Raw genomic sequence first — 13,206 nt, forward strand, 5'->3', positions numbered from 1 at the left:
CGAGCAGCGTGAGCTTCCTTCTTTTGCGCGAGTGAGTTCAGAAAAACTGAAAGTATGCATCTTAGAGTTTTCACATACAAACGTTATATGTCCAAACTAAGAATCAAATATGCCTCACAAAAATAACATGGTCTGTGTGGTGGAACATTTATTTTGATTGGCCATTTTCTGCATTTATCAAAGTCCCATCAGGTAGCCTGATTTCAGACTTGTCCATGTAAACAGGATTATGAGGGAAATCGTTCTTCTTACAAAGCATTTAAACGTTTAAATCAAACTATTATATGAATTGGACTATTCACAATAATTGACTCCAAGGACCCTGGTGTCTTATACCGTGCCTCACCTGACAGACTGCCCTCTGTTAAAATGCTTAAGTGGCACAAATTTCACTGTAAGGTTGTATTCGGCGCACGTGACAAATAAACTTTGATTTGGTGAATGTGATCGCTATGCTTATTAAGCTGCCATCTTCTCCTCAGGACACTTTGCTTAAGCTGGACTTGGACCATTACTGGGTGTCTTAAGTCACGTGTAAGAGTCACCGGTGTCCAGCTGTGCTCCCACCCCTCCCAGTGCCAGCAGTCCCTGGAGTCTCATCAGGTTAACTGGCCAAAGGGAGTGAGAAGAAGAGAGGAGGCATCTTACAGCACTTCCCCTTGATGACCATTGGTCCTCCCAGGGCCTCATTCAACCTCAATGTTGATTTCATTTGAGTTGTGGCTCATTTAAAGCCTGGATCAAGTACACCTCGGTTTCAGTGAAGGCTAAAAATGTACTTAAACAATTGACTTGAAAATTACTTGAGCAACCAACTTGAACAAGATTTTCTGTGAGGATTTTTCTAAGTCATTGCGTTTTCTAACTTGACTGGAGTTTTATTGGAATTGACCCCAGCCTTGGGGGTCCTGGAGCATATCAGTGATTAGCTACAGATGTCCAGCCTATGAGATACTGTACCTCTCATGCATACACTTGAATTGTGACAACATCTGAATGTTTTTTTGCAATCGGTTGGCTAGTCTATATGTTCAAACTAATCCCCATATTTCGTCAGGGCATGGACTCGACAAGGTGTCAAAAGCATTTCACGGTGATGCTGGCTAATGTTGACACCAATGCTTCCCACAGTTGTTGCAAGTTGGCTGGATATCATTTGGGTGATGGACAATTATTGATACACACTGGAAACTGTTGTGTGAAAAACCCAGCAGCGTTGCAGTTCTTGACACTCAAATCGGCGCGCCTTGCACCTACTACCATATCCGGTTCAAAGGGACTTAAGTATTTTGTCTTGCCCTTTCATCCTCTGGGCACACATACACAATCCATGTCTCAAGACGTGAAAATGATTCTTTAACCTGTCTCCTCTCATTCATCTACACAGATGGAAGTAGATTTAACAAGTGACATCAATATGGGATCAGTCTATGGCATGGAAAGAGCAGGTGCTCCCAATGTTTTGTACACTCAGTGTATATGTTTATATGCAGTGCATTCAGAAAGTATTTAGACCCCTTGACTTTCTCCACATTTTGTTACGTTACAGCCTTATTCTAAAATTGATTAAATTTTTGTTTTTTTTACATCAATCTACACACAATACCACATAATGACAAAGCAAAAACAGGTTTTTAGATATTTTTGCAAATGTATATATAAAAAATCTGAAATATCACATTTATATAAGTATTCAGACTGTTTACTCAGTAATATCTCAAAGATGTTCAATGGAAACAGGATGCACTTGAGCTCGAGTCTCATAGCAAAGGGTCTGAATGCTTATGTAAATAAGGTACTTCAGTTTTTTTTTTATTTTGTAATACATTTGCAAAAACTTTTTTAAACCTGGGATATTGTGTGTAGATTGATGTGGATTTTTTTTTCTTTAATCAATTTTAGAATAAGGCTGTAACTTAACAAAATGTGGAAAAAGTCAAGGGGTCTGAATACTTTCTGAATGCACTGTACATAATTGATTCACACACACGATTAATCACTCTCCATTTGTTACAGTATTATGCAAAACTATGAACCAGGCTAACAGTTTGTGGAGTGTAGAATGTCTTGTCATTGATTCATCACATAATATGAGTATATTTCAAGAGACATGGGTTTTACGTTCTGCTCCTAGTTACATGCACTCTCTACTCTTATCTGGTGTTCTGGAATCAACTGTAGTTGAGATGTGTTTTACTGTAACGTGGCCTAAGGGTCTAAGGTGGCTCTGACGTTGAAGTACAGCACTCACTCAATGCTGTAATCAAGTCATTCACGCTGATCTGCCTGGTTTAGATCAGTTGCTATGTCTTCCTTGACAATGTTATGCCTTTTTGTTTGATTATTGTAAATTATTTGCTGTCCTTTCAAATAGTTTATTATTAGGCTTTTTGTTATTTGAGGTGTCAGGCAAAACATGTCATTGCCACAATAAAAAGCACAATATGTCTGAAATCTATTTTGCTGATTTAAATTCTATAAATATAGTTTTAAATCCGTGGAACCTTAAAACTACGGAAGAGTATTAGGTCCAAGTGAAGAGAGAAAATAAAAAAACGGTGATGGTGGTAATTAGAATTGTTTTAATGTACGCATAGTACCTTCTCCTGAAACACTTCGAGAGTAAAGTCTGAATGGGTTGTTGAGAATAAAGACTAAATTACATTTCGTGAGTAAAGTGGCAATATTTCGATAAAGCTGCACACGCTCGCTCGGGCGCGCACACACACACACACACACACACGGTATCCCCAAAGCAATACCATTCTAATGGCTATAGTGGGTGGGTTGGTTTACAGCCCCATCTGATACAGCAATTCTACGGTCCATTATGATGACTTAACAGCTCCAGCCACTACTAGTAGCCTCTAAGGTGAGAAAGTGGTAGCTTACGTTAGCGGTGTAGTTGGGTAAAATAGTTTTGGGATAACTCTTGCTTCCTTCATTCCTCCCATCCTTGAAGACATGACCGATAGTGAAATGAGATTTTACGCTACGCTACCAACCATGACAGATCAGTGGTTATTTCTTATTTAGATCAATTATTATTTCACCCCCCAAAAAAGGGAGAATCCATCCATGAATATATTCACACAGTGCTTTTTAAGACGAGCTGCTTTGCACATGCAGGAGGGGTCCTTGCTTTGCCTCTCCTAACATAGACACGTTTGCATAAAATCCCTGTTTCATTCCGCCCGCAGCCGTTGTTGGATAGGCCTATACTTTAACTTGCCCACTGTAATGTACTATTAGCCTACAGGTTAGGGTACTCTATCTAGTGGTCCGCTATAGGTTTATAATGGCCTTCAAAATATCGGTGTTGCAGCGAATTTGGAGAGCAGCTGGACATGGGACACATACTGTACACACGCATAGCCCCCGGTCTCCAGGATCCCAAGATAATTTGTTTCATTGGACGCTCAAGTAGGCTACTAGCCTATAGTCGTTGGAAGGATCGTTGCCATGAGGGGAAAATGCTACTCTTAATAAAGTACCATGGCTTCCTGAGTGGGGCAGCGGTGTAAGGCACTGCATCGCAGTGCTAGAAGCGTCACTACAGACCCGGGTTCGATCCCAGGCTGTGTCGCATTTGGCCGTAACCGGGAGACCCATGAGGCGGCGCACAATTGGCCCAGCGTCGTAAGGGGAGGGTTTGGCCGGGATGTCCTTATCCCATCGCGCTCTAGCGCCTCCTTGTGGCGGGCCGGGCGCATACACACTGAACGGAGGACATTGGTGAAGTAGGCAGTGTATCAAGAAGCACTTCCGGCTTGGTAGGGTCGTGCTTCGGAGGACGCATGGCTCTCGACCTTCGCCTCTCCGAAGTCCGTACTGGAGTTGCAGCGATGGGACAAGACTGTAACTACCAATTGGGGAGAAAAAGGAGTAAATAAAGCACCATGGATAAACTCGTTAACTCGCCATTATGCACACATTCTTTGGTCCCCCTATTCTGAACTTCCCTTATGTCACACTTTCACTTACATGTAGATTTTTCAGCATTGATATATCTATTAAGACCTATTTTAAATATTGATGAATAGATTCAATTAATAGATTAAAAAAAATACACTTTTCCTTTTTGCTAAATTAATTTATTACTGATAGAATACACTGGGCAGTTATGACAGCTGGCCCAGTAGCAAGGTATGTTGTCACACAGTCTGGGGCAAGTTGTCACAATGTTATCTGTGCTGTTAGTGCAAACAGTTGAAGCATTATGCATCACTTGATACTATTTGAAGGAAGAATGTTCTCAATAAATGCTAACTACATGATTGCAAGTATATCTTATTTCACTGCTTATTGGAGATAATTGCACTTTGTGGTAAATCCTTATAAATGAACTGAACACAATAAATTACAATGTCAATGTGTCTTATGCTTAAGGTGCCACTCAGATGTGCAAGATCAGGAACAAACTGCCTATGAAGCTGGGCACAGTGTGCAGTTTGACTAGTGATATTCCCTAGGGCTGCTACTGTCGTGGACGACTCAAAGTTAAAGTAAATGAAGCAATTTTTCTTAACGCGCGTAGAGGTTCAAACTCAATACAAGCCTGATGATACTCAAAAAGGGAGGTTCCCTTTCAGTCCTTTTATACGGCTACACAAACAAGTCATAGAAACATGGTTGTTTCCTGTATGTGACTGATTTATACCACACAAGGCTTATTACCTTGAAACTGAGATATTGTATCACTCCTTCTAGTTCCCAGAGCAATGTTCTGGGCGTACTGCCAAATTACTTATAAGTCATAGTGTGGTTGAATTCTTTGTGCCGACAAGAAAATGTCCATCAAACTACTGATATTCCCTAGGGTTGTTCAGCATTCAAAATGACTTGTAGATCAATGAAAAATATAAACGCAACATGCAACATTTTAGAGGATTTTACTGAGTTACAGGAAATCAGTCAATTGAAAGAAATTCATTAGGCCCTAATCTATGGATTTCACATGACTGGGTATATTTTTTTATTTTAAATGTATCCATTATTTTACCAGGTATGTTGACTGAGAACACGTTCTCATTTACAGCAACGACCTGGGGAATAGTTACAGGGGAGAGGAGGGGGATGAATGAGCCAATTGCAAATATAGATATGCATCTGTTGGTAGGGCTAACCTTTGCAGTTTAGTAGGGCTAATATAAGCGGGCTAGTTGTCTAGAAACCTTGCATGCTGATGTGTAATAATACATTCATAAAGTATTTGCTTGTAAATTGACAGAAAATGTCATTGAAACCAGTAGTTAAGAGTGCAAACGATTTGGTTTCATTTGAAGTTCTACATTTAAAGTGATTTCTGTTGGCGTTTACGTTATAGGGAATATGCTGGCTTGCCAGGTGCTCCATATGATGTCAAACCCTGCAAAAATAAAAAAAAATCCAGGCATGACTTTTGACATTTTTCAAGGAACATAAATGGAACCTGGAAAGAAAATTATTTCAAAAGCAAGGAAACCGGTTAATAATGTTATTTTACGGGCCTCCCGGGTGGCGCAGTGGTGTCCTGGGTTCGCGCCCAGGCTCTGTCGTAACCGGCCGCGACCGGGAGGTCCGTGGGGCGACGCACAATTGGCCTAGCGTCGCCCGGGTTAGGGAGGGCTTGGTCGGTAGGGGTGTCCTTGTCTCATCGCGCACCAGCGACTCCTGTGGCGGGCTGGGCGCAGTGTACGCTAGCCAAGGTGGCCAGGTGCACAGTGTTTCCTCCGGCGCATTGGTGCGGCTGGCTTCCGGGTTGGATGTGCGCTGTGTTAAAGAAGCAGTGGCTTGGTTGGTTGTGTATCGGAGGACGCATGACTTTCAACCTTCGTCTCTCCCGAGCCCGTACGGGAGTTGTAGCGATGAGACAAGATAGTAGCTACTACAACAATTGGATACTACGAAATTGGGGAGAAAAAAGGGGTAAAATTCAAAAAAAAAATAAAAAAAATAATAATAATGTTATTTTACATTCCAGGCATTGTTTCTAGTCCCACAACAAAATGCAACAAAGTGCCTATACAAAGCCTGTCACTCAGAAACATATTCCAGTCTGACTGCAAGCTTAAAATATTTGCTTGTACGTGTCTAGGCAAGCATTATTTAGAAGATGTCTGTCATAACAAGATGCCCAGGGCACAAAGTCTCCTCCTCAAACCTCTCTAGCTCTCTCCCCAGCCGTAAAAGTGCAGTCACATCTTGCGCCATAGGCTGCACTTGTCTGTCCAACACACATGTAAACTACTAGCATGCCTGCTCTATCCTCACTGATTGGTGAAGTAATTTAATGAGCTAAATGTAAAACCAAGTTTGATTTCACAGGTTAAAAAGGGAACAGAAAGGAATGATATTAACCCTTCGTTTTTTGGGGTTCGAACTTTATTTTTCTGACGTAACAGTGGAACGACACAAATGAAAATAGTGGTTCTGTTCGTAACAAAACGGTTGGAATAAACTGGTTTTAATAAATAAAGAATGTAATAAAAGTGAGGTGTAACTTTGTATCAGGACTTTTGATGTGTTCACCTATACTAATGCAAATCCATATGTTACATGTGGTAACGTTTATGTTACCTACCCATTAAGTAGGTTGCTGATGACGCAAAATCAGGTCCAGTAGAGTGGTTTAAGGTGGTAGGGATTACTGAATGATTCAGTTACTGAATGATTGTCAGTGGCACCAATGACTCTTAACTGTCTATGGCTGCATTCTGCCCCTCTCTTGCCACAAACTGAAACTCAACTACAGTGTTCCCAGTTAAAATTGAATTTGAAGAGGTTTATTATACAACTGTACCATTTCCATAATTCAAGTCTGAATAAAAAAAATCTCTGCCATTGACTGAGGAAGATGAAAGTTAACTGGTTCAGGATGTGGAAAGTTGTCACGAGATGAAACAACAATGCAGTGAGTGAGAGATATGGGATCTGACTGTGGCCCTGCTCAGACACAAACCCTAGTCCCTATACTAGGCACTGGCCGTGTCCGAAATCTGGCTTGCTTACTACTTACTTCAACGGCATACTGTGTACTAATTGTACTATGTACTATTTAGCACTTAACTGTTTAAGAGTTCCCTGTTTTGAATGCACCACCAGTTACGGTTTCATATGAACCGATAAGGATCCTCTGTAGCCCCACCCAGTGACTTTTCATGTTGTTGTTGTTTTGGCTAACGCTAGCTAAGTAGCTAGTATTTGGAATAACATATTTGGAGTAAACTTAAGTGTACCTTTAGGCCTACGTATGTATCAATTGAAGAGTCACCTGAAGCTTGAGAGGAATGGGAGATGCAGTACAGGAATGCAGTGCTGAGGCAGACGGCTAGTAAAGAGGACGACTGGTTACTACTCAACTGTGTGTAGTGATGTTGCTAAGGCATCACCCAAGTGGGTGCCATACATTGTGAAGGAGAAGCCCAAGCCATGGCTCCACAGCCCAGGCTGGTTCCCAGAGTAGCTCTCTACAAGATCATCACCAGACTCCATCGTCATCAACCATATCAAATCAAATTTATTTATATAGCCCTTCGTACATCAGCTGATATCTCAAAGTGCTGTACAGAAACCCAGCCTAAAACCCCAAACAGCAAGCAATGCAGGTGTAGAAGCACGGTGGCTAGGAAAAACTCCCTAGAAAGGCCAAAACATAGGAAGAAACCTAGAGAGGAACCAGGCTATGTGGGGTGGCCAGTCCTCTTCTGGCTGTGCCGGGTGGAGATTATAACAGAACATGGCCAAGATGTTCAAATGTTCATAAATGACCAGCATGGTCGAATAATAATAAGGCAGAACAGTTGAAACTGGAGCAGCAGCACGGTCAGGTGGACTGGGGACAGCAAGGAGTCATCATGTCAGGTAGTCCTGGGGTATGGTCCTAGGGCTCAGGTCAGACAACCCAGACAGGATGACCACATCAGTGAATCAGTGAATCAACCCACTCAGGTGACCCACCCCCTCCAGGGACGGCATGAGAGAGCCCCAGTAAGCCAGTGACTCAGCCCCTGTAATAGGGTTAGAGGCAGAGAATCCCAGTGGAAAGAGAGGAACCGGCCAGGCAGAGACAGCAAGGGCGGTTCGTTGCTCCAGAGCCTTTCCGTTCACCTTCCCACTCCTGGGCCAGACTACACTCAATCATATGACCCACTGAAGAGATGAGTCTTCAGTAAAGACTTAAAGGTTGAGACCGAGTGTGCGTCTCTGACATGGGTAGGCAGACCGTTCCATAAAAATGGAACTCTATAGGAGAAAGCCCTGCCTCCAGCTGTTTGCTTAGAAATTCTAGGGACAATTAGGAGGCCTGCGTCTTGTGACCGTAGCGTACGTGTAGGTATGTACGGCAGGACCAAATCAGAGAGATAGGTAGGAGCAAGCCCATGTAATGCTTTGTAGGTTAGCAGTAAAACCTTGAAATCAGCCCTATCCCTGGCCACCTTCCTCTGATCAAGCCATGAACTGTCCCTCTCTATCTATGGAGGATGAATGCCCTCAGACTCGGCCTCTATTGGTTGACCTAGCCAACTATAGCTATGATTTATTGCTTGTTTGAACCCTAACCCTATCCTTAATTTAGTTCAGTAGAGCAAAAAGCTCTGACAAAGGCCAAGAGGCCGACACGTAGGCCAAAACCTCCATCAAAAAGTTATACTACGAAGAGCAGTGTGCAGGTTTATTTTTTCTTTCAACTTATGTTGTTACCATGCTATAAGATAGCTCAGATGTGCGATTACATTTTTTGAAATGTTGAAAGTAACACACGTACCGTTATCAAATTAAAAAAAATATTACAAAAATGTAACACTTCTTAAATGAGAACACAAATCCACTTTGGATTTAAAAAAAGGACTTCACCAAAAACAGTAGAAAAGTAATAACTATAAATAAAATACATACAAAATACTTTCTTAATCATGGCCTCTTGTCACGCTCTCCCTAGGAGAGGTGGGTGTGGAGTCAGGTGCAGGAGAGAGCGAATTGCAAGAAAGGGCGTTTTATTTACAAGTCCAAAGAACAGGAACAGGACCACAACAGTAGCCACAAAACAACAGGAACGTAGTCCCGAAAAAACACCTGTTCAACAGAACAAACCAAAACACAACCCAAACAAATGACAGCTACACGAACAATCCCACACAAAACCAAGAGGGTAGGGCGAGATTAAATACCCCACTAATAACCTAAACTATACATAGGTGAACAACAAGACAGACAAAACCAAACTAAAAAGAAAAGGGATCGGTGGCAGCTAGTAGACCGGCGACGACGACCGCCGAGCGCCGCCCGAACAGGGAGAGGAGCCACCTTCGGTGGAAGTCGTGACACCTCTAAGATGGCCTTAAGGTGTGCCTCCCTGGCAGTCACCTCCATCTCCCGATATAAGCTTATCTTATCTCACTTCCAAATTGCTTAATCCGTTACACTCGTGTATTGTCCTATATGGATAGATTGAAATGGCTAAATTGAAATGCTTCTTTACAGAAGAAATATGAAAAGCATATGCATGTCCATGGTAGCATTTGAAAGGGAACCGTTTCAAAGTTATTAATACCTAAGGTGAGGACACAACAGTTTACCTGACACATTTTTGACTTGCCTAGTTAAGCTCTACAGGATCAGTGGGTCCCCTTCAGGACGGTTGAGCTAATGTAGGCTAATGTGATTAGCATGAGGTTGTAACTAACAAGAACATTTCCCAGGACATAGACATATCTGATATTGGCAGAAAGCTTAAATTCTTGTTAGTCTAACTTCACTGTCCAATTTACAGTAGCTATTACAGTGAACAATACCATGCTAATGTTTGAGGAGAGTGCACAGTTATGAACTTGATAATGTATTAATATACCAATTGGGCAGTCTTGATACACATTTTGAACAGAAAAACAATGTTTCACTGGAACAATCTAAAACTTTGCACATGCACTGCTATCACAGTACCATCTGTTTTGTCACCAAAGCCCCATTGTCACGCCCTGACCTTTAGTATTCTTTGTTTTCTTTATTATTTTGGTTAGGTCAGGGTGTGACGAGGGTGATATACAGTGGGGAGAACACGTATTTGATACACTGCCGATTTGGCAGGTTTTCCTACTTACAAAGCATGTAGAGGTCTGTAATTTGTATCATAGGTACACTTCAACTGTGAGAGACGGAATCTAAAACAAAAATCCAGAAAATCATATTTGTATGATTTTTAAGTAATTTGCATTTTATTGCATGACATAAGTATTTGATCACCTACCAACCAGTAAGAATTCCGGCTCTCACGGACCTGTTAGTTTTTCTTTAAGAATCCCTCCTGTTCTCCACTCATTACCTGTATTAATTGCACCTGTTTGAACTCGTTACCTGTATAAAATACACCTGTCCACACACTCAATCAAACAGACTCTAACCTCTCCACAATGGCCAAGACTAGAGAGCTGTGTAAGGACATCAGGGTTAAAATTGTAGACCTGCACAAGGCTGGGATAGGCTACAGGACAATAGACAAGCAGTTTGGTGAGAAGGCAACAACTGTTGGCGCAATTGTTAGAAAATGGAAGAAGTTCAAGATGACGGTCAATCACCCTCGGTCTGGGGCTCCATGCAAGATCTCACCTCGTGGGGCATCAATGATCATGAGGAAGGTGAAGGATCAGCCCAGAACTACACGGCAGGACCTGGTCAATGACCTGAAGAGAGCTGGGAACACAGTCTCAAAGAAAACCATTAGTAACACACTACGCCGTCATGGATTAAAATCCTGCAGAGCACGCAAGGTCCTCATGCTCAAGCCAGCGCATGTCCAGGCCCATCTGAAGTTTGCCAATGACCATCTGGATGATCCAGAGGAGGAATGGGAGAAGGTCATATGGTCTGATGAGACAAAAATACAGCTTTTTGGTCTAAACTCCACTCGCCGTGTTTGGAGGAAGAAGAAGGATGAGTACAACCCCAAGAATACCATCCCAACCGTGAAGCATGGAGGTGGAAACATCATTCTTTGGGGATGCTTTTCTGCAAAGGGGACAGGACGACTGCACCGTATTGAGGGGAGGATGGATGGGGCCATGTATCGTGAGATCTTGGCCAACAACCTCCTTCCCTCAGTAAGAGCATTGAAGATGGGTCGTGGCATGACAACGACCCGAAACACACAGCCAGGGCAACTAAGGAGTGGCTCCGTAAGAAGCATCTCAAGTGCCTGGAGTGGCCTAGCCAGTCTCCAGACCTGAACCTGAACTTTCAGCTCCCTCCTTAAAAATCATACAATGTGATTTTCTGGATTTTTGTTTTAGATTCCGTCTCTCACAGTTGAAGTGTACCTATGATAAAAATTACAGACCTCTACATGCTTTGTAAGTAGGAAAACCTGCAAAATCGGCAGTCTATCAAATACTTGTTCTACCCAGTGTATGTGTTTTGTCCTGTCTAGGGTTATTGTGTGTTCATGGGGTTGTGTCTAGTCTAGGTGTTTCTATGTCTATGGTTGCCTAGATTGGTTCTCAATCAGAGGCAGCTGTTTATCGTTGTCTCTGATTGGGGACCATATTTAGGTAGCCATATTCCAGCCCAGTACCACCAGTGCCAACACCATGCACCAGGCTTCCCGTGCGCCTCCAGAGTCCAGTACACCCTGTTCCTCTTCCCCGCACTCGCCCTGAGGTGCGTGTCCCCAGCCCGGTACCAACAGTTCCGGCACCAGGCCTCTTGTGCGCCTCCAGCGCGTCCGGCGACCGTACCCAGTCCAGAGCGTCTGGCGACAGTTCACAGACCGGAGCGTCCTGCGACAGTTCACAGACCGGAGCGTCCTGCGACAGTTCACAGACCGGAGCGTCCTGCGACAGTTCACAGACCGGAGCGTCCTGCGACAGTTCACAGACCGGAGCGTCCTGCGACAGTTCACAGACCGGAGCGTCCTGCGACAGTTCACAGACCGGAGCGTCCTGCGACAGTTCACAGACCGGAGCGTCCTGCGACAGTTCACAGACCGGAGCGTCCTGCGACAGTTCACAGACCGGAGCGTCCTGCGACAGTTCACAGACCGGAGCGTCCTGCGACAGTTCACAGACCGGAGCGTACTGCGACAGTTCACAGACCGGAACCTCCAACGACAAGCCACAGACCGGAACCTCCAACGACGGGCCACAAACCGGAACCTCCCGCGACGGGCCACAGACCGGAACCTCCCGCGACGGACCACAGTCCGGAACCTCCCTCGAGGGTCCCCAGCCCTCAGTGTAAAGAAGGGGGGCGGCGTCCAGAACCTAAGCCGCCACCAAGGTTAGATGCCCACCCAGACCCTCCCATATATGTTTAGGTTTGCGGCTGGGAGACCGCACCTTGGGGGGGGGGTACTGTCACGCCCTGACCTTAGTATTCTTTCTTTTCTTTATTATTTTGGTTAGGTCAGGGTGTGATGAGGGTGATATACAGTGGGGCAAAAAAGTATTTAGTCAGCCACCAATTGTGCAAGTTCTCCCACTTAAAAAGATGAGAGAGGCCTGTAATTTTCATCATAGGTACACTTCAACTATGACAGACAAAATGAGAAAAAGAATTCCAGAAAAATCACATTGTAGGATTTTTAATGAATTTATTTGCAAATTATGGTGGAAAATGTTTTTATGTCTATGGTTGCCTAGATTGGTTCTCAATCAGAGGCAGCTGTTCATCGTTGTCTCTGATTGGGGACCATATTTAGGTAGGCATATTCCTTGGGTATTTCGTGGGTTATTGTCTATGTGTAGTTGCATGTCAGCACTCGTGTTTATAGCTTCACGTTCGTTTTGTTATTTTGTTAGTTTGTTTAAGTGTTCTTCGTTTTAATGAAAGAAGAATGTATTCATCTCACACTGCGCCTTGGTCTCCTTGTTACAACGACCGTGACACCCATATACCACCCACCACTGCGACCCGTATGCTCTCGTCGGCTTGGCCTCTCTACATATTCATCACCAGACCCACTAGCTCCAGGTCATCTATAAGTCTTTGCTACGTAAAACTCTGCCTTATCTCAGCTCACTGGTCACCATAACAACACCCACCCGTAGCACGCGCTCCAACAGGTATACAGTGCCTTGCGAAAGTATTCGGCCCCCTTGAACTTTGCGACCTTTTGCCACATTTCAGGCTTCAAACATAAAGATATAAAACTGTATTTTTTTGTGAAGAATCAACAACAAGTGGGACACAATCATGAAGTGGAACGACATTTATTGGATATTTCAAACTTTTTTA

At 43.5% G+C, this 13,206-nt stretch overlaps 1 pseudogene; it reads left to right on the forward strand.

The window, feature by feature from the left end:
- Positions 1-13,206, forward strand: part of LOC139409088 (N-acetyllactosaminide beta-1,3-N-acetylglucosaminyltransferase 3 pseudogene) — a 31,409-nt pseudogene that overhangs the window by 367 nt on the left and 17,836 nt on the right.

Source organism: Oncorhynchus clarkii, chromosome 5 (genome assembly GCF_045791955.1).
Source record: "Oncorhynchus clarkii lewisi isolate Uvic-CL-2024 chromosome 5, UVic_Ocla_1.0, whole genome shotgun sequence".
Classification (NCBI taxonomy): Eukaryota; Metazoa; Chordata; class Actinopteri; order Salmoniformes; family Salmonidae; genus Oncorhynchus; species Oncorhynchus clarkii.